This window comes from Schistocerca americana, chromosome 2, assembly GCF_021461395.2.
Source record: "Schistocerca americana isolate TAMUIC-IGC-003095 chromosome 2, iqSchAmer2.1, whole genome shotgun sequence".
NCBI classification, from domain to species: Eukaryota; Metazoa; Arthropoda; class Insecta; order Orthoptera; family Acrididae; genus Schistocerca; species Schistocerca americana.
This window is the reverse complement of record NC_060120.1, coordinates 677,175,894-677,197,440: the sequence shown is the minus strand read 5'-3', so window position 1 is coordinate 677,197,440 and position 21,547 is coordinate 677,175,894.

Genomic DNA, 21,547 nt, shown 5'->3' with positions numbered 1-21,547 from the left:
TGGTTCGCGGGAAGAACGACTGCCGGAAAAGCACTGTGCGCGCTCGAATCTCTCTAATTTTACATACGTGATCTCTTCGGGAGGTAAAAGTAGGGCGAAGCAATATATTCGACACTTCATCCAGTAACGCACCCTCTCGAAACCTGGACAGCAAGCTACACCGCGATGCAGAGGGCCTCTCTTGCAGAGTCTGCCACTTGAGTTTGCTAAACATCTTCGTAACGCTATCACGCTTACCAAATAACCCTGTGACGAAACGCACCGCTCTTCTTTGGATCTTCTCTACCTCCTCCGTCAACCCGACCTTGTACGGATCCCACACTGATGAGCAATTCTCAAGGATAGGTCGAACGAGAGTTTTGTAAGCCACCTCCTTTGTTGGTGGACTACATTTTCTAAGGACTCTCCCAATCAGTCTCAACCTGGCACCCGCCTTACCAACAATTAATTTTATATGATCATTCCACTTCAAATCGTTCCGTATGCATACTCCCAGATATTTTACAGAAGTAACTGCTACCAGTGTTTGTTCCGCTATCATATAATCATACAGTAAAGGATCCTTCCTTCTATGTATTCGCAATACATTAGATTTGTCTATGTTAAGGGTCAGTTGCCACTCCCTGCACCAAGTACCTATCCGCTGCAGATCTTCCTGCATTTCGCTGCAATTTTCTAATGCTGCAACTTCTCTGTATACTACAGCATCATCCGCGAAAAGCCACATGGAACGTCCGACACTACCTACTAGGTCATTTATATATATTGAGAAAATCAATGGTCTCATAACACTCCCCTGTGGGACGCCAGAGGTTACTTTAACGTCTGTAGGCGTCTCTCCATTGAGAAAAACATGCTGTGTTCTGTTTGCTAAAAACTCATTCATGCAGCCACACAGCTGGTCTGATATTTCGTAGGCTCTTACTTTATCAGGTGACAGTGCGGATCTGTATCGAACGCCTTCCGGAAGTCAAGGCAAATGGTATCTACCTGGGAGCCTGTATCTAACATTTTCTGGGTCTCACGAACAAATAAAGCGAGTTGGGTCTCACATGATCGCTGTTTCCGGAATCCATGTTGTTTCATACAGAGTAGATTCTGGGTTTCCAGAAATGACATGATACGCGAGCAAAAAACATGTTCTAAAACTCTACAACAGATCGACGTCAGAGATATAGGTCTATAGTTTTGCGCATCTGCTCGACGACCCTTCTTGTAGACTGGGACTACTTGTGCTCTTTTCCAATCATTCGGAACCTTCCGTTCCTCTAGAGTCTTAAGGTACACGGCTGTTAGAAGGGGGGCAAGTTCTTTCGCGTACTCTGTGTAGAATCGAATTAGAATCCCGTCAGGTCCTGTGGACTTTCCTCTGTTGAGTGCTCTCCGTTGTTTCTCTATTCCTTGGACACTTATTTCGATGTCAGCCATTTTTTCGTTCGTGCGAGGATTTAGAGAAGGAACTGCAGTGCGGTCTTCCTCTGTGAAACAGCTTTGGAACACAGGGGAGTGTTATGAGACCATTGCTTTTCACAATATATATAAATGACCTAGTAGGTAGTGTCGGACGTTCCATGTGGCTTTTCGCGGATGATGCTGATACTGATTTAACGTAAGCCCAGAACTTCCTAGGATTTTCTGTCAAGTCGGTACATAGAATTTTACTTTCCATTGTACTCTGGGAGGTGAAGAAACATTGACAGTAGACGAAATACAACACGTATCTAACAAATGAATTTCAGAAGTATTTATTAACATAAGAAGAAAAACAAGAAAATAGTAGGAGGAGGCGGATAAGTCACACATTTGGAAAAATCATATCTTGGCTTTCATGAGGTATTTTGTAATAACAAAGATACTGATGATCCTACATTATTGTCAATTTTTTTAAGCAATGGAGGAAACTCTCTTGTCTGGTAAAGGAGCAAAAGAATATTAAATATTACTGGAACTACTACTGGAGATTGTGGAATACACTGCTACCCGTGTAGCCGCCTGCTGTGTGTAGTGGACTCCTGACCTATCCAGCGGAACCCGAAACCCCACCACCCTATGGCGCAAGTTATTAAAGACACAATGCTTGATTCCTTATTTGGAGATTTCCCTGTTCATGGCAAGCTAAAGTATTGATCAAGTCATCGGTAGCTGCGTCCTGCTATAGGCTCTTACACCACCGGCTCCAAAAGGCTACCGATCTGTTGTTTCTTTTCACAGGGCGTTCCAATACTTAATATCGATTTCACTGAAGAACGAGAAAAGAAAAATAAGGCAAGGTTCAGAATTCAGGAATGTAATGAAGAGAGACGTCGCCGAGGGTGTGGAAGCCTGAGACGTACTGGTGAGAGCGATGAAGTTTGATGGGATACGTACTAATTTCCTGATCAGGGACTCACTGCAACGTCGTGTTCGGACGCCTTCCTCTTCCCCGTTACGCTAGACAATGGTACAACCCCCCTTACAGCACTAGTAGCAGTGTGCACTTGAGCAGACGAACCCGTACGACCTCTATTTGCAGTCTGCTACACAATACTAGCGGCTCCTGTTGCACGAGAACGTGGCGGCTGGTAATGAATGACCTTTTTGTCAGCAAATGAATCCAAGAATCTGCTGGAAAGTAGTAGATATAAGTGATTAAGCGAGAGACTGATTTGTCCGGTGTCCAGCCGACACGCGAAAAGGGAACTTAACAGCGTGTGGGCGAAAGAGTGCAGCTCTGTGGAACAGCGTGAAGCAGAAGAGTCTGACAATTATCAGTATTCCTCCTCTGGGGCTTACACGAGTACCCGAAACTTTAGTTGCTTGTCTAGCTCTATGACAAGAAAGTTGAACTCTTATCAGATATGATCGTTTTCTGAAGAGTGATACCATTTTACCGAAATTAATATAAGGTTCGGGGATACGTGAGTGACTCGAAGATCTATTATATATTACACCCCAGTACGTTATCCTCGTCGGCGAGTGTTCATCTGTAGGGTGTGTAACAATTATGTGTTATTTATGGTTATTCAAAGCAGAAAAATACGTAAAGACTTCTTATGGGTTAACTGAACATTTTAGAGACACGTTAAGCCACAATATTCGGAAGCGGTAGCAGTCGAACAAGAAAAGTCGGCACGTGTGTCGAAACTGTCCACGTTTCTGCCCAACGTGACAAAACCGATGACCAACGCAGTTTACGCAGCAGCAGTCAGCAGATCAACGGCCGAGCAAACGGGCAATATTTCCAAGGAGAACACCGACCAGCGCATTGCACCAGGGAAGTGTAATATGATCTCTCTTATTTTCTATATACGTGGCTGAGCAGCAATCAGCAGCTGTTTTCTGCTGTTGCCATGGTGCACGGAAACGTATCCTCGTTGAGTGACTTAAGTTAGGCAAAATTTGTATTTGGTGTGATGAGTGGCAGCTTGCTCTAAATGTAGAAAAATTTAAGTTAATGGAGACGAGTAGAACGACAATCCCGTGATGTGCGAAAAGAGCTTTAGTAATGTGCTACTTTACACAGTCACGTCGATTAAATAACTAGGCCGGCCGCTGTGACCGAGCGGTTCCAGGCGCTTCAGTCCAGAACCGCGCTGGTGCTGCAGTCACAGGTTCGAATCCTGCCTCGGACATGGATGTCTGTTATGTCCTTAGGTTAGTTAGGTTTAAGTAGTTCTAAGCCTAGAGGACTGATGTCCTCAGATGTTAAGTTCCATAGTGCTTAGAGCCATTTGAGCCAAATAACTACGCGTAACGCTGCAGAGCAATATGAAATGGAACGATCATGGAAGGACGCCAGTAGAGATAACCAATGTTCGATTTCAGTTTATTGGGAGAATTTCAGGGAATTTCAAATGGCTCTGAGCACTAAGCGACATAACTTCTGAGGTCATCAGTCGCCTAGAACTTAGAACTAATTAAACCTAACTAAGGACATCACACACATCCATGTCCGAGGCAGGATTCGAACCTGCGACCGTAGCGGCCGCCCGATTCCAGACTGTAGAGCCTAGAACCGCACGGCCTTCAGGGAATTTCAGCTCATTTATAAAGGACACGTCGTATATAACACTAGTGCGACTTATTCTTGAGTAATGCTCAAGTGTCTGGGCACCGCACTAGGTCGGATTAAAAAGCCGACATCAAAGCAATTCAAAGACATGCTACTTGATTTGTTAAGGCAAGCTTTTATATTTATTAACGGTAGATTCAATGAGCACGCAAGTATTACTGAGATGCTTCGTGAACTCAAATGGAAATGTCTGGAAAGCAGACGACGTTCTTTCGGTAGCCGCTATTGAGGGAATATAGAGAACCGGAATTTGAGGCTGACTGCAGAACGATTATACTACCGCCAACGTACATTTCGCGTGAGGTCTGCGAAGATATGAGATATCAGGGCTCGTACGGTCGCTCTAGTTACAAATGGAACAGGAAAGGACATCACTAGTAGGGGCACTAGATTATCCTCCGCCATTCACCGTACGGTAGCTTGCGGAGTATGGATGTAGACATATATACAGATGTAGACGTAAAACTATTCCGGTCATAGCACTGGATAATTTGTTCAGTGATTGAGGAATTCATTATGCTATGTCCATAACTCCGAATAGCTATTAATTCAAAACCAAACTGGTTACAATTTGCTTAAATTTTATAAATTACGTAATGGTTCTGTTTATGAGGACATAACGAAAGAGGTAATAAATTACGCATTGCTTATCTTTATGGGGACATAACGAAAGGGGAAAATTGTTATGAAGATATGATGTGCATAAAACACCACATATTTTTCAGAACATAGCATAATCGAAAAGTAAGGTCTCACTTAATTAGTAACCTAATTGTGCCCATGTATAAAAAAGAAATTCGCAAACTTTTTCTCTGTTGGTGCCGTTCGCGTTTGCGGAATGTTACCGTGCACTCCGCGTACAATTAAACTCCCTATTCCTTTTAAGAGAAAACTGAAGCACTTCCGTCTATCAACTTCATAAAGTTTCCCCAAAAATTAATGTATATTATGTTCTTCCCTGTGTCAGACAGTAAAGTAAGTGTTCCCATCTTCTCCCAATTACGCTTCTTTCTGATTCCATTTCTGTATCAGCCACGTCACTTTCTTTGGCCTATCTTCAACGTATCGAATCACACCTCTTTTTCTCTCACTATTCCACTACATTGTCTGCTGACCTTCATAGCTTAAACTTACCTTCCTGTAACGTTCCATTTTTTTCTTTTTTTGCTGCACTTTAATAACTGCTAAATATGTGATAATTTTGTAGATTACGCGTCGTCTAATTCCTTGTTCGTAATATAGAATGCCTTGTTGGACGTAGGAAAGGGTCTGATGGCCCTTATCTTGTCAGATTAAATAAATGAATTATTCCAAAGATACATAGTGTATCTCGTTACTCCAAGAACTGTAATTCCTCCAATGTGCCAATGTAATTTTCTGAAATTTTGCCATAAAGAACTGCGAAAAATTTAATGAAATAAAGATTGTGAAGTACCTAGTGAAGGATGACGCTGATGAAGGCAACTGTAGTGAATGGTTCACTGACGTTCACTCCATTAAAGATTAACGGAGGTGTTCGCAAGGAGACAAAAAAAGAGGAGAGAGAATACATGCGAAACTTATGAAATGTGTTGGACCCTACTTCAGACATCAATGCACGTACAGTCCGCTTCTTTCATTAAATAACGACAATGCAAAGTTATTCGGTGTTCTCGGTGAGTTGTTGGATCCGGATCTCGTTTTGAATGTAGTACAATAGTGAATGACTTATTCTATAATTGGACTAACTATTTCAACTATTTCAATGTTAACTGCCAAGAATTAGCTGAAACTGCAGAAGTGTCCGAATTTCATTTCGTCCAGCCTCGTTTGGGGTAAGAATTCATTTATAACATCGTACACGAAATGCATTATGCAACAGCAAACTGGATCCCTGGTAGATCTGCTGTTTAATTATAACGTCACGCAGTGCGGCGTATTCCGAGTCACAGCAACCGTTCGGCTGCTGCCAGCTTAATTAAATGTCAGCTCTGCCCGGTCCAGCGCTCGGACCACCAGCATAGTTGAACCTGTGAGGGCCGAGTTAGACAGCAGCTAACAGCCCAGCATCGGAACGGCGGCCAACCGCCACCAGTAATAAATACACTGATCACCACGTGACTCTCTCGCAAAGTAGGCAAACAACGCGATCATTACTGTTGAAATTTATGATGAGTTATCAGCCGAGAGATAGCACCGCCTTGTAGCAATAAACCATGAACGAGTAGCCTGCAGGTGGTAAGCAGGAAATTACTCTAGACGCTTCAGATCGAAGATATCACTCGCGTGATAACCAGAGAAGATTCCGTGAGAACTCATATGTTTTTCTTATTTCCAATGTTTCTCCTAATTCTCGCCTCTACTTTGTTCCTTCTTTTCCTTACGGCTCGTAATGATCCTAATTTCAACACTTTAGATATAAAAGCATGTCTTGCATCTTGTTTCTCTATATTCTTCGTGACGGGGGAGGCGGAGAGATTAAGACACTGAACTCACATTTGGAAGTAGCAGGGATCGAATTCTCTTATCGTCATTCCGATTTAGGTTTACTGTGGTTTAATTGATTCAATTAAGGCAGTCTTAGCGCTGTTGGTGTTGATTTACTTCCCCATCCTTTTTTCCGTCTCGACTTCTGTTTTCTGTCTAATGATCTGATTGTCTATGGGCCGTCAAACACTACTCCTTCTTCCTTCAAGTTTTGATAATGTTTATCTGAAACGTCCCGATTTTGTGGATATAACGTAATGATAATTACAATTTGTTCATACTGAAGATTTTTTATGGACATGTTGTCATCCTTCATTTATAAACACCCAAAAAATTCTTATTTCCCTTGTTTTACTGTTCTTTTGTTTCTTTTTCTTCGAAATTACATTTCGTTTCCAGGCCAGTGGTTTTCGTCCAATATTTTCCTATTATTTCTCCGCTTTTGTCAGTAGTCACAAATGCAAACTTCAGTGTTAATTATTAAACAGCACTATCTATTTTTCTGGGAGTCTGAGTCCATAGCTGGGCGGCCAGTGCGGCTGACTGCTATTCTCGGGATCCGACTTCCATTCCCGATACTGCTAGCGATTTTTCCTTGTTGAGAGAACTGTTGGTTGGGTTGTTTGGGGGAAGAGACCAAACTACGAGGTCATCGGTCTCATCGGATTAGGGAAGGACAGGGAAGGAAGTCGGCCGTGCCCTTTCAAAGGAACCATCCCTGCATTTGCCTGGACCGATTTAGAGAAATCAAGGCAAACCTAAATCAGGATGGCCGGACGAGGGATTGAACCGTCGTCCTCCCGAATGCAAGTCCAGTGTGCTAGTCACTGCGCCACCTCGCAGTCCATTTAGCATCGTGAGGCCAACTGAGAAGCTACATGACCGATTGGTAGTGGTTCCGAGGTCAAGAAACCTAACAACGACTGGAAGAACTGTGTGCTGACCACATGTCCCTCCATACCACTGGTCGAGGATGACACGACGACCTTTCGGGCACTATTGACCCGTCTAGGACCAGGATATCAAACGTTACTTTCTATCATGTTTAATATTCCTCACTGGCAAAACTGAATCAAATGTACATGTGTCTAATGTACTTACGTAAAACTGTAATTCTATATAACTTTTTTGTTTTGTTTCTCTGAGTCACCAGTCTTTTGACGTGTCTGATAAGGGGCAACAGGAATTTTTCTCCTGTGCCAGCCTCTCCATCTCATAGCAGCATCTACAACCCAAGTGCCCGCATCTCGTGGTCGGGCGGTAGCGTTCTCGCTTCCCACGCCCGGGTTCCCGGGTTCGATTTCCGGCGGGGTCAGGGATTTTCTCTGCCTCGTTATGGCTGGGTGTTGTGTGCTGTCCTTAGGTTAGGTTTAAGTAGTTCTAAGTTCTAGGGGACTGATGACCATAGGTGTTAAGTCCGATAGTGCTCAGAGCCATTAGAACCATTTTTTTTCTACAACCCAAGTCCTCAATTATTTGTGGATATATCCCAATCTCTGTCTTCCTCTGTAGTTTTTAACCCCAGCAGCCTTCTCTAATATCACGGAGGTTATTCCCTGGTGCCTTAACGCATGCCCTATTATCCAGTTCCTTTTATTTGGCAGTGTTTTCCATATATTCCTTTCTTCGCCAATTCGGCAGAGAATTTCCTCACTCATTTTTTCAGACCACCTATTTTTCAACATTCTTCTTAGCACCAAATCTTAAACGCATCGATGCCCTGCTGTTCCGGTTTTCTCACTGTTCATGATTCACTACCATTCATCGCAGGCTCCAAGTATTTCTCTCTGAAATTATGACCTACGTTGGCACAAGTGAACGGCTCCTGGCTAAGAATGCCCTATCTGCCTGTTACAGTCGGCTCTTTATGTCCTTTTTGCTTCGTCCTCGTGTATTATTTTGCTTCCAAGGTAGTAGTCTTCGTCTGCTTGACGGTGAATCTTATTACTACCAATTTTAATCTCACTCTTGTACGCTTCTTTTATTTCGATCACTGGTTTTTCGATGTCTGGACAGTAGGGGCAAAAGACTCCAGCCCCGTCTTATATCATTTTTAATCCGAGCACTTCGTTCTTGGTCTTACGGTCTTACTGTACCTTCTTGGTTCCTGTATTGTACATATCCCCTATTTCTTACTCATATTTTTCACGGAGTTCTAAACATCTTGCCCAGTTTGTAACTGTCGAACACTTTTTCTAGGTTGACTCATTCTATCAACGTGTTTCGACTTTTCTTCTGCCTTGCTTCCATTATGGAGCGCAAAGCCAGGACTGCCTCTCTGGTGCCTTTAGCTTTCCTAAAGCCTAAATGATCATTATGTAACAGATCCTCATTTTGACTTTCCACTCTTCTACGCATTATTTTTGTAAGCAGCTTGGATGAATGATCTTTTAAGCTTATTATGCTACAGTTTCCGCACTTACCTGCTTTTCTTTCTTCGGAAAGCTGTGGGTGACATATTTACGAAAATTTGATGGTATTTCGCGAATCTTATACATTCTGTACACTAACTCTAGTAATCTATTGCTTTATTTTAGAGTTTACAAGGAAATGATATCTATTCCTTTTAACTTATTTGATCTCAAGTCTTCCAAAGTTCTTTTAAACTGTTTTTAATATTGGTTCCTCTACGTATTCCACATCGACTCCAATTTCCTCCTCTGTAAAATTATTTGACAAATCCTCGCACTCATAGAAATCTTCAATCACCCATTCGTACTACCTGTTGTCTTCTCTGGCAAGGCACCCATTGAAAGCGAGGCCAAAAATGGCCAAAGTGTTTACGTCATTCGACGCCGCACTTATTGTCTATCATGCAGTCACAATATTGGTTGCTAATGACAACAGGTGCTGCTTTCAAATGGTGAGCACGGCATGAAGCTACAGAGTGTAGTTGAACTGTTAGTCGACGAGTAACAACAGTGCTACGATGTTAGTGATACAAAGCAGAGCAATGGCAACGATAAATACAGCATTCCATTTTATGTACAAGCTGACATTCCGTCAGAAAGGAACCCAAGGAATTTCTTAGAGTGAGAAAGAAGTGGTAGACGCGTTTCTGCAAATGAGTCATTGAAATGTGTGATGTCGTATATGCGCTCGACTGTCCGGACAATGTACATGAGGAGTACAGTGATAAGGATACTTGCTTAACAAGTGAAAGTATAAGTTCTCCCCTTTGTTTCTTGAACAGAGTGTTCGCTATTACCATCTGACATTGATTGCAGAATCGATAATCATTCTTTCTCCTCTCTCACTCCTACAGCCGAGTCCATACTCTCTACCAAACTTTTCTTCTGTTCTTTACCCTGGAACCGTTTTCCTATCCCCCATGACTATTAGATTTCCATCTCCCTTTATGCGCTGAATTACCCGTTCAATATCATCATATAGTTACTCTCTCTTCACCTTCCGCTTGCTACATAGGCATGGATACCTGAATTGTTGATGGTATGTTGTCGAATATGATAAGGAGAACCTTAGTGAACTGTTCATACTAGCTAACTCTTTGTATCACTTTCCTGTTCATAACGAATCCTAATCTTGTTATACCATTTTCTGATCCTCTTGATATTACACTACATTCGTCTCACCAAAACATCATATCTTCTTTCCATTTCACTTCATTGATGCCACTACATCCAGATTGGGTCTTTTCAGCGAGCGGTTCTAGGCGCTTCAGTCCGGAATCGCGCTGCTGCTGCTGTCGCAGGTTCGAATCCTGCCTTGGGCATGGATATGTGTGATGTCTTTAGGTTAGTTAGGTTTAAGCAGTTCTAAGTCTAGGGGACGGATGACCTCAGATGTTAAGTCCCATAGTGCTTAGAGCCATTTGAACCATTTTGAGCCTTTCCTGAGTTTCTAGCTCCCATACAAAATTCAGACTTTTGACATTCCATGCTCCGATCCGTATGTTAGCTTATAGCTGGTATTCCGTCTTTTTCTCAAGGTCTTCCTCTCTGAGATTCGAATGAGGGACTACTCCGGAATCTTTCGCCAATGGAGAGATCATCATGACACTTTTTCAGTCACTGGCTACATGTTCTGTGGGTACACGTTATGTGTGTCTAATGCGGTGGATTCCATTGGCTTCTGCATCCTCATACCGTTCATCATTATTGATTTATCCGCCTTTTGAGGGCAGTACCGCAATCCAAGGGCAAGAGAGTGCCCTGAAATTATTTCTGCTTCCGCGCACTCACTTACAAGGCTGGTGACAGAACGAGGGTGTCTTCTTATGCCGGAATTCTTCATTCCTCACGTACTGTTATTTCGGTCCCGTAACTGAGGGGAACTGCATTAAGACCAACTATGAAGCCACGTGCAGAGTGATCGTTTTTGAGCTCTGTTGCCAACAGTACCGCTACTCTGAGAGTGATCGTGTCAGGACCGAAAGTGTGAATACATGTGATGCGAACAGAATGTACAACGCATGTCAAGAATTTACTGCAAATTAAATTAAATAGTAGGTGTCAGCTCTAAACTGAAATGATCGTATGGCAACATTGGCAAGGAGACCCCATCTTCGGCTGTCTGGTGCAAGTCCTTTTATTTGGCGCCACAACACCCAGTCCTCGAGCGGATACAATCTCTGACCCATCCGGGAATCGAATTCTAGATCTCTTGATCTAGAGGCAGCAATGTTAACCTTTAGAGAACGAGCTGCGGAAATACACTCCTGGAAATTGAAACAAGAACACCGTGAATTCATTGTCCCAGGAAGGGGAAACTTTATTGACACATTCCTGGGGTCAGATACATCACATGATCACACTGACAGAACCACAGGCACATAGACACAGGCAACAGAGCATGCACAATGTCGGCACTAGTACAGTGTATATCCACCTTTCGCAGCAATGCAGGCTGCTATTCTCCCATGGAGACGATCGTAGAGATGCTGGATGTAGTCCTGTGGAACGGCTTGCCATGCCATTTCCACCTGGCGCCTCAGTTGGACCAGCGTTCGTGCTGGACGTGCAGACCGCGTGAGACGACGCTTCATCCAGTCCCAAACATGCTCAATGGGGGACAGATCCGGAGATCTTGCTGGCCAGGGTAGTTGACTTACACCTTCTCGAGCACGTTGGGTGGCACGGGATACATGCGGACGGGCATTGTCCTGTTGGAACAGCAAGTTCCCTTGCCCGTCTAGGAATGGTAGAACGATGGGTTCGATGACGGTTTGGATGTACCGTGCACTATTCAGTGTCCCCTCGACGATCACCAGTGGTGCACGGCCAGTGTAGGAGATCGCTCCCCACACCATGACGCCGGGTGTTGGCCCTGTGTGCCTCGGTCATATGCAGTCCTGATTGTGGCGCTCACCTGCACGGCGCCAAACACGCATACGACCATCATTGGCACCAAGGCAGAAGCGACTCTCATCGCTGAAGACGACACGTCTCCATTCGTCCCTCCATTCACGCCTGTCGCGACACCACTGGAGGCGGGCTGCACGATGTTGGGGCGTGAGCGGAAGACGGCCTAACGGTGTGCGGGACCGTAGCCCAGCTTCATGGAGACGGTTGCGAATGGTCCTCGCCGATACCCCAGGAGCAACAGTGTCCCTAATTTGCTGGGAAGTGGCGGTGCGGCCCCTACGGCACTGCGTAGGATCCTACGGTCTTGGCGTGCATCCGTGCGTCGCTGCGGTCCGGTCCCAGGTCGACGGGCACGTGCACCTTCCGCCGACCACTGGCGACAACATCGATGTACTGTGGAGACCTCACGCCCCACGTGTTGAGCAATTCGGCGGTACGTCCACCCGGCCTCCCGCATGCCCACTATACGCCCTCGCTCAAAGTCCGTCAACTGCACATACGGTTCACGTCCACGCTGTCGCGGCATGCTACCAGTGTTAAAGATTGCGATGGAGCTCCGTATGCCACGGCAAACTGGCTGACACTGACGGCGGCGGTGCACAAATGCTGCGCAGATAGCGCCATTCGACGGCCAACACCGCGATTCCTGGTGTGTCCTCTGTGCCGTGCGTGTGATCATTGCTTGTACAGCCCTCTCGCAGTGTCCGGAGCAAGTATGGTGGGTCTGACACACCGGTGTCAATGTGTTCTTTTTTCCATTTCCAGGAGTGTACATCACCTGTAACTTAGCTGTAGAAATTATTTCCTGTGTTTGGAAGGGACACAAGTAAAGGAGGAAAACCACTAAAATACACAGAATTTAAAAAAAAATGAAAACTGAAAACTCGTTTTCAAAAGCAATGGTTTTTGTGCAATAGAAAGTAACTATGCGGTGACTGTGAGAACCTGGATACCTGTCATCCCAAAGTCAATTTACCTAAGAATGAATGGCGTGCTTGAAAAAGTTGACATTTTCTGGCAAATTAAGTGCGATGGACCACGACACGAAACTGCAACCTTGCATTTCGCCAACAGTACTGTTACGACTGAGCCATATTGGCACAGTTCACGCCCTGTCCTCGCGGCTTCACTTCTGCCTGTATCCCTGCACTACTTTACCAACTTCAACGTTCTCCGGCGTAACTTACGGGCCCAACGCTCCTCAAAGAAGGAATATAAAGAATTAATGGCTTAGCCACAGCGTAGGGAATAATTTAAAGAACGGATAATTTACTCTGTAGCAGAGTGCCCTTTTTAAAAACATCTGGGTAGATTAAAACTTTGTGCCGAGCCGAAACTCGAACGTGGGACCTTTGCCCTTCCCGGGCAAAGCTCTTAACGACTCAACCACCCCATCACGAATCACGTCCGTACTCATAGCCTTAAATCTACTAGCAACTCTCTCCACGTTTCACAACAGCCATCCTGATCTCTGATAGCAAAATTACCGTCCACACAACACACAGTTACTGGTCTGAGATGACTACAAAGTACCGCTATCGCGATGTTGACCCAAGTGTGCTCAGTTGGATTTATGTCATCTGTGATCGGGACATTCAAACACCCTCATACCGCTAACATGTTGCTCACCATTCTCGTCCAGTCTGGGAGCGACGGACTGGTCCGATGTTTGTGGGTTCTAGTCGGTAAAAAAGGGAAACCATATGATGTTACTGTTTGATTCCTGTATCGTTCGCAGGTGATCGGCGATGGCAGATATAGCAGATACTTCAGTTCACTCATTGTCCACCAACCTGAGACATGGCAATGACATTTCATTCCCCCGCCAAAACTTATTATCAAATGTAATAGTACGTAATAACGTAAGTTTAATTAAGGAATAAATTATTGTTAACCAGTCTTGAAAGTACGCAATGAAAAATTAGAATAGTCACAAAATGGAGGGAAAATAACCCAGAATACAAACGACAAAATGAAGAAGTGTATCAGGTGTATCTCCTATAACAAGAAAGTTTAACAGCTGTTTATGAAAATAGACTTACAGGTTATCTATCTAACAGAAACACCCATTGATGAAGATGTAACTAAAGAACAGGGAAATAGAATGAACGCAATATGGTAATTAACAAATTAACATGTTTACCTTGTGGATGTCGCCAACATGTGACAGCACAAGGCTCTAGTGGGCTTTGTTTCGTATTTTTGAGTTTTATGAGCAAAAGATATTCGGCGTTACAGCCATTTCTACAGCTAAATCAATAACCAGTTTTTTAACTACATTTGAAAGTGCGTCTTCAGCGTTTGTGAATAAAACGTAGAACTGTTTGTTTACTTACTATTTACTACAGTTTTGGGCTAATAAGCCACCGTATTCGAAGGCAAACGAGTTGAATTATGATGACTGTGTTGTCTGAAATGTGGGGGCACCATCGGTTATTCCAAATAATGTACAGGGAACAATGGGTACGAAAATCTAGCTTGAGTCAACTAACGTTTTAGTAGTTTTTAAGTAATGACTCACTCTACTAAGCATCCATTTAGAAAAGAAATCTATGGCGTGCATTCGTTGGATGCAAATATGCACTACTCACTCAGCATAAACTGAAAAAAGCAAAAACTAATGTAAAAATTAAAGCTTAATACCATTTCTTAATGGGTTTACAAATGCGATATTATAGCACATTATTGGATTAGCGCTCTCGATTTTTATGTTTCTCAGCAAAATTCCGAGTTACTACGGTTGTTTACCGAAAGAGCTTTGTAAGCGCCCGATTGAGCTCTGAGAAATATGGCTACCTGCTACATCCAGCCATCATCGACAGGTCCCACCGTGAAGCAACCGTGGACCTTGGTGTGATATTAGAAGCGAAGTTTGTAATGTTTTGCCTGGCGCTACTCAGAACACACTCATGGTTAAGGCAAATGACTAATACCCACGTGCCCCAATTTCTATCGAGAGAAGAACATAATGCAGTACGGCAGATCTATGGCTGAAGCAGGTAGTGCAACTAGCAATCTTACATACATGGTTTTCACATCCAACTCCACAATGGTAAACTCACTGCTTCTCAATCAATATGCTGAAAAACTAAAACAATATTTATTACATTTCAGGTGTTTACTGGAGTGTCAAATCTAATACGGAATAATCTGAATGATTTTGTTTCAAGCACACTCATGAACAAAATAAGAAAATGGATACTTAACAGAATTTTGTCAGTTATTCTGGATGAAATATCTGACGTGTGTATTTACATTCAGGTCTCCTCAGTTCTTCACTACGTCTCAGCTTTTGGTCAAATCCATGAAAGGGTTTTAAAAATCATGAAGATACTAAGAATTACAATGGAGCTATTGTTAGGGCTGCTGATCGACAGAATTCAGCGCTATCGCAAGTTGTGTCAAAGACCGTAGAATTTTTTTCCTCACTCTGAATTGTCTTACTACCGTTTTTCGAGTCAACCAGGAGAACTTGTGCTTTATATGGGGAAGTAAAGAAATGTCTTTGGATTTCTGCATTTCGTTTTGGGGGAACCCTTATATCGCAGTGACTTGTACCACTTTTCAAGAAGATGGTATACCCAGACGAAAAGGTGAGGGAAGAAGTTCAAATTGCGTGACGGATTTAAAAGCATATGCGAAAGCATCATTCACGGCCGACATATGGATGAACTTGTAACTAAACGTTCTAAGCATATGCTATAGTCAACTTGGAAACAAAATTTAGAAGAATTCATTTTAAAATTTTGGAAAAATTGATGGGCTAGTTGCAAGATGATTCCATACTTATTATTTATGTAACTTTTAAATATTTACCATTTGGATCAAAACAAATATTGTTGGTTTTAACTTTCATTACAATCACTGTAAGACTATTATGGATTTTTTGTTTCTCCCTGTTTAATGTCACAACTAATTATTATTGGATTTATTTCCTGAGGAATGGTTCATAAATTTGTTGGAGTTTATTGTGAAATGGAATCTAGATTGCATACTGCGAAACACCATAACTCTTTGAAATTCTTTTAACCATTTCTGCATCTACTTATAACCGCTCTTTTAATTGAGAACAACATTATCAGGCTTATTCTCATATAGGGGAGAGGTGATCGATAATATCGGAAATAATTAATAGCGTTGAAAAAGTTTTAATTAAAATTTTCGGTATATAATTATCGATATACAATTATCGATACATAATCATCAGAATAACGCCAGCAGCAAATTAGCGCTTCAGGGAAACCAAAGAGGGCTTAACGCAGCTACATTTGTTGCTAAATTTTACTGTATAAACCATGAGCGGGTGTTGTTAGTTCTGGCCGGCCGAAGTGGCCGTGCGGTTAAAGGCGCTGCAGTCTGGAACCGCGAGACCGCTACGGTCGCGGGTTCGAATCCTGCCTCGGGCATGGATGTGTGTGATGTCCTTAGGTTAGTTAGGTTTGACTAGTTCTAAGTTCTAGGGGACTAATGACCTGAGAAGTTGAGTCCCATAGTGCTCAGAGCCATTTGAACCATTTTTTTTGTTGTTAGTTCTCTTGTCTTGTTTTCTGCGCTCTGAATAAGTCTACGTAGCTGCGGCGTGCTATATAGCTGGCATTTCTGTGTGATATGCTACGGAAGGGAACAGGACAATTCTGTTAAACTGGAAGAAAATTGACTATTGTTAATTTATATGGGACAGACTTTTGCCGCACAGCAAATCGACGAAGTGCGGTTATATACGGCCTTAATTGAGAGAAGCTTCCCAGCTCTAAAATGTTAAAAAAACTATTTATGTGGTTCAAAAATTGGGAAACGACTCTATCAGTTGACTGTTGTAATGGGGAAACCTCGGCTCCCCATTGTCGCCAATAAGGATTTTAGTGGAAGGACTGGACCTCAGGGTTTTGGATGGTCATTCACTATTTATAGCACACAAAATGATTTATTAATAAAAAAATTCCATAATTAAAACAAACAATGAACCTTACATGCAAATATAAAGGTCCTCTAAACTCAAACAAAGTTTTTAAAACTCGACAGTAAAAGCTTTCAGCTAGAGAAATGATGTTAATTTAAAGGAACTTAAAAATCTGTTTCAATAAGACCAATACCTTAACGAGAAGAGACCAGTACGTAACACATCATTTCACATGAACCAATTAATAACCGTCAACAAATAGAAGACGAAACTCATCTAATTCTACACCAAAATAAACAATTTGAAATGAAAAAAAGTGTAACCAGTATCACTCGATTCCAAATTACATTTATGCAAAGTTTAATAGTGACTGTAAATCAGCCCACAAGCTAAGTTAGGAGCACAGAGCTCTTGGTTGAACAGTGATAATAAGCAACAGTATGGAAAAACAACTTGAAGTATGAAAAAAATTCAATTGGCACCTATAGAACATATATGAACAAGTCTACAGTCTGATGGAACAGATATCAAAGAATATATCAACAGAAGAGCAGAAAACAGGGAAAATAAGAAACTAAATGCGTTCATTACAGAATAACTAAACACAACACGCAGCTAAGACATTCAACACTGATTTTGCACAAGACTGATGAATTTTACTGTCATACAGTTGAATGAAGCATAAACATATTTGTTAGAGAAAGGTCTTAAATACAACATTAACTAGAACAAATTATCAAATGCTGATGTCAGGCACAGACCCAGAACATAATGCAGTACAGAAAGAAAAAACACAGATAGAAATATAAATACAAAAATAAATCAAAGAACTGATAGTAAACATAGTAAATGGCTTCATTAGACACAACAAAACTAGAAGAATAAAGAGGAAAATGAAAAACAGGGTTTAACAATTAAATTCAAAGCAGAAAAAAACTGTATGAAAGCGGGCAATAGCTACAAAAGCAAGCACAAGTAACACTGTAGTGGTCTTGGATGTACAGGAATATATTAATAACGCAGTGGTGAAGTAAAAAAAATAATATTGGAAACTTAAATTCTGATCGACTATTGGATTCCAAATGAAGCTGAAAAAAAACATGAAAAATTTCGAAACCTTTCGCTCTTACAGACACAGAGCAAAAACATAGCGCAAAAATTCAGTAGAACATATACTCATAATCCAGCCCAAAATACGTAAAGAAGAAAGCCCCTTGAGACTGGAACAGTTTAGCATCCTGATCACATTTCAAATCTTTGATTTTACTGACTATATTTTGCCTATTTATGCCGAATTATTATTTCGAAAAACAAAGAACTTTTTTATTTTATCGTGAAGAAACCTTGCTAACTTGTGATGTGCACTCTCCATACTGTTCACACTCGGACGTATCTGATGGTGAATTTTATGTATCTTAAACTGGGAACCAGATTTTGAGGCCTGTGGATTTATATTAATAAGCTGTTTCGTACTGTAAGGTTTAAGCAAATGGCAAGTCTAATTTCTTTTGTGGTCGTGACGGTCGGATCCTCATCTAGCTCTGAAACATTGTTCTCTTAATAAGTTGTAATGTTTTAGACACATACCTGTTCTGAGTGGCAACGATTACAGCATTACTTTCGTCAGATTTATTTATAAAGGCATTGTTTTCTTTTAGCTTGACATTAATACTTTTAATCAGTTTTTTATCACAATCATATTGAGAGGAGTTTTGAATGGCATGTTTCTCAAAAATATTACACACATCATTAGCTACTTTTTTTGTCCAGAAGCATACATTTTCAAGCTATAGAGGCCTATTTTGAGATCTACCTTCATACTTCCCACAAAATTTTCGTCTGACAGGTTAGGTATTTCATTGTATTTAAGCCCTTTTCCCAACAAGGCAGTTTCTTATGGTGTGAAATCTATTTCAGTCTTATTCAGAATCCTGTTAAAAAATTTATGCTCAGACCTTTGAATAATACTAATAACAGGCTTTGTGCGGGGAAAAAACTTTTAAGTTTTGTTAGTTTCTTCTCTTGTCTTTTAGCAATACAATTCTTATGATTATCCCTCTTGTCATTAATTTGAAAATTAAAATTTATGCGAAAAATTTTATTGAGCACAAGATAGAAAACGTAGGTCTGTTTCTGCCACCGTGGTACCTAAGACTATATCAAAATATAAAGACATAATAAGAAAATTAAAACACAGTTATGGGTATTAATTTTAATAATCGCTGCGAAGAAAATGGACTCTAACCAAATTACATTTACTCATATCTCAACATCAGACAGTGCATGAAGGATCCAAAAACTTTTCATTATCTAGTTCAAAAACTTATTTCCCATAAAATTAGTGCTTTATGCAAGAAAAAGGACGGATTAATTGAAGTGTTACTCGAAGGTCTGAAATTTTCAAGCATATGGCCAACGAACACAATCACGCAGCAAAAATTTTTTCGATGACTTAAAGCTACATCATTTGAATTTAGTTATTTTTTTTTGTAGTCAGCTGTTCTGTAATTCGATTATTTCTGTTATAATGTCTCAAATGGGCATACGTTACTGTCTGAGGCCAATAGGCGACACAATTTGTTTCCTGTTTTCGTAGCAACAATGTGAGCCAGTGGGCCGCTCAATCAGAAGTTTCTTGCAAGATGTATGTTCCAAAGACTGGAACGTTCTTAATGTCAAATTTTTTACTTGAGCATTTCTGCTCTATACTTTGACTATTGCCTTCTCCCAGTGTAACTTTAAGTAGTTAACCTTTCTACCTTGACATGTTGCGTCTTGGCAAATGTTTCTGACAAATTTATTTTTCTATGCATTGTTTTATAGGACCTTTAAATTTTTATTCTGAGGAAGATATCGTTAGACGTGTCGAAACGTAGGTAAATGTTTTGAACAACTATTTGCAACCGACTGGCTGTGTTATTCCTCCATCGAAACTTATATATGGTTACTGAAAGACAGCCATGTTCAAGACTGTAAAATTTTCAATATCTTTAAAGCTACAGACGTTAACGTTTGCCAGTGGCTAAACATTCACAGTGAACGTCTCAATTAATAACTTCTCAACATTTCATGCAGTTTCAGAAAACGATGTCTCATAAGACAGCTTGAGTGATAGCCTTTCATCTGTATCCATTTTATTTACTGACTTACGGCGTCTTCATAGCTTTTTTTAGTGAAAATGTTTGTCAGAACATTCCATTCTCCCCAATTACACAGCGGATGAATACAGCATGAATACCTCATACATTGTCGTAATTGTGTAGTTATGTAATGAACAGTTTACTATTTTTCCAACAATTTTATTTGAATGTTGACTGCAAAAAAACTGTTCTAATTTAAAACTGGTCATCGTACATGTTAACAGACACTTCTCTTAAGAAGAAATACATAATGATGAAACAATATTTAACGGCCGTTTGTTGTCATGTAACTTCAGCGCACTTGCGCAAGAATTCTAGCTTTTTTGTTTATGAACAAATCTTTATTTTTAATTATTGTGAACGATCTAAGAATGACGGAAAATTTATAACATTTCTTTATTTAAATATTGTTGTAATATATTAATTAAGTCCAGGAAGTGGTCATGTTCATTCAAATTAAGACCGTAAAACTTAAGACAGCCTACAGCCAATGGAAAAGCAAACAGTATCGAAGTCAAGGGAATCAAGTGGAGACTGGTGGTTTTCGAGCGAAGAGCTCAAGGGAGCGATTCTGGACCCTTGGACGTTCATTCTGGAAGACAGCACAACTGCCTGTGGTATTGTGATTATCGATGGCGTGAGTGATAGGTTCTGTGACGTGAATAACCACTACCGTACTTTAAATTCTCATAGTATTTTGTATTTCTAGAGGTCTGAATGTGCTTAAGAGTAAGATTCTGACTTTTCCCGCTTGTATTACGGAGCTGAGGACAGACATAATATAATTTTCTACTCGTCATTTCGAATATGTCAATTTGTAGATCATCATGTTGAACTCTGATCTATTTTAAGTTTATGCATATCTTTGATTATTTAGTTTGGGGACTTTGCTGCCGTTCTTGTAACTCTATCACCATCAATTTATGCATTTTATAAGATTATTTTTTGTCTGTACTTTAACTGCATATCGTAGGACCACTTCCCACTTATCTGAGATGTCCTTTCTTGAATAAACATTATTCAATATAATTCTCTAACGTCTACATCAATTACAAACGTTTTAATAGAGTCCGTGTTACTAAATTATTCATTTAACTTTTATTTTATATTTTATTGACTGGCAATTCTAGCCAATGGATAGACTGTTTGACCGCAGGACCACTGTTACAACTATTATTTACAGCAAATTAGCTGCACGGCTAGACTCCATGGATACATCGAGCTATTAACATCAAGCAGAGCTGTGCATAGCCCAAGTGCCTAAAGTACGACAAACCACGGGTAAAGACGTAGTTGGTATGGAATACTGTTTAGAAGATCAATTATACTAGCAGCAGCCGTTAGGTACCGTCGCAGCCGGTATCAACACGGTGTTACGCATGGCGGTTGGCTCAAACAGCAACAGAGGTTACACCCAACTCTACTCAGGTATTCTGATTCTTTCCCGTTCCATTCACAGATAGCGCACGGTAATAATGACTGTTTAAATGCCTCGGTGCGAGCTGTAATTAATCTAATTTTGTACTCACGATGCCTACGGAGCGATACGTAAAGTGTTGTAGTATGAGTATATTCCGAGGCTAGAGCCACCATTTAATTCCATTTCTTGATCCCTTTTAGTATTCTTTGCGCGATAGTTTCCGTCTATCTTCAAAAGTCTACCACT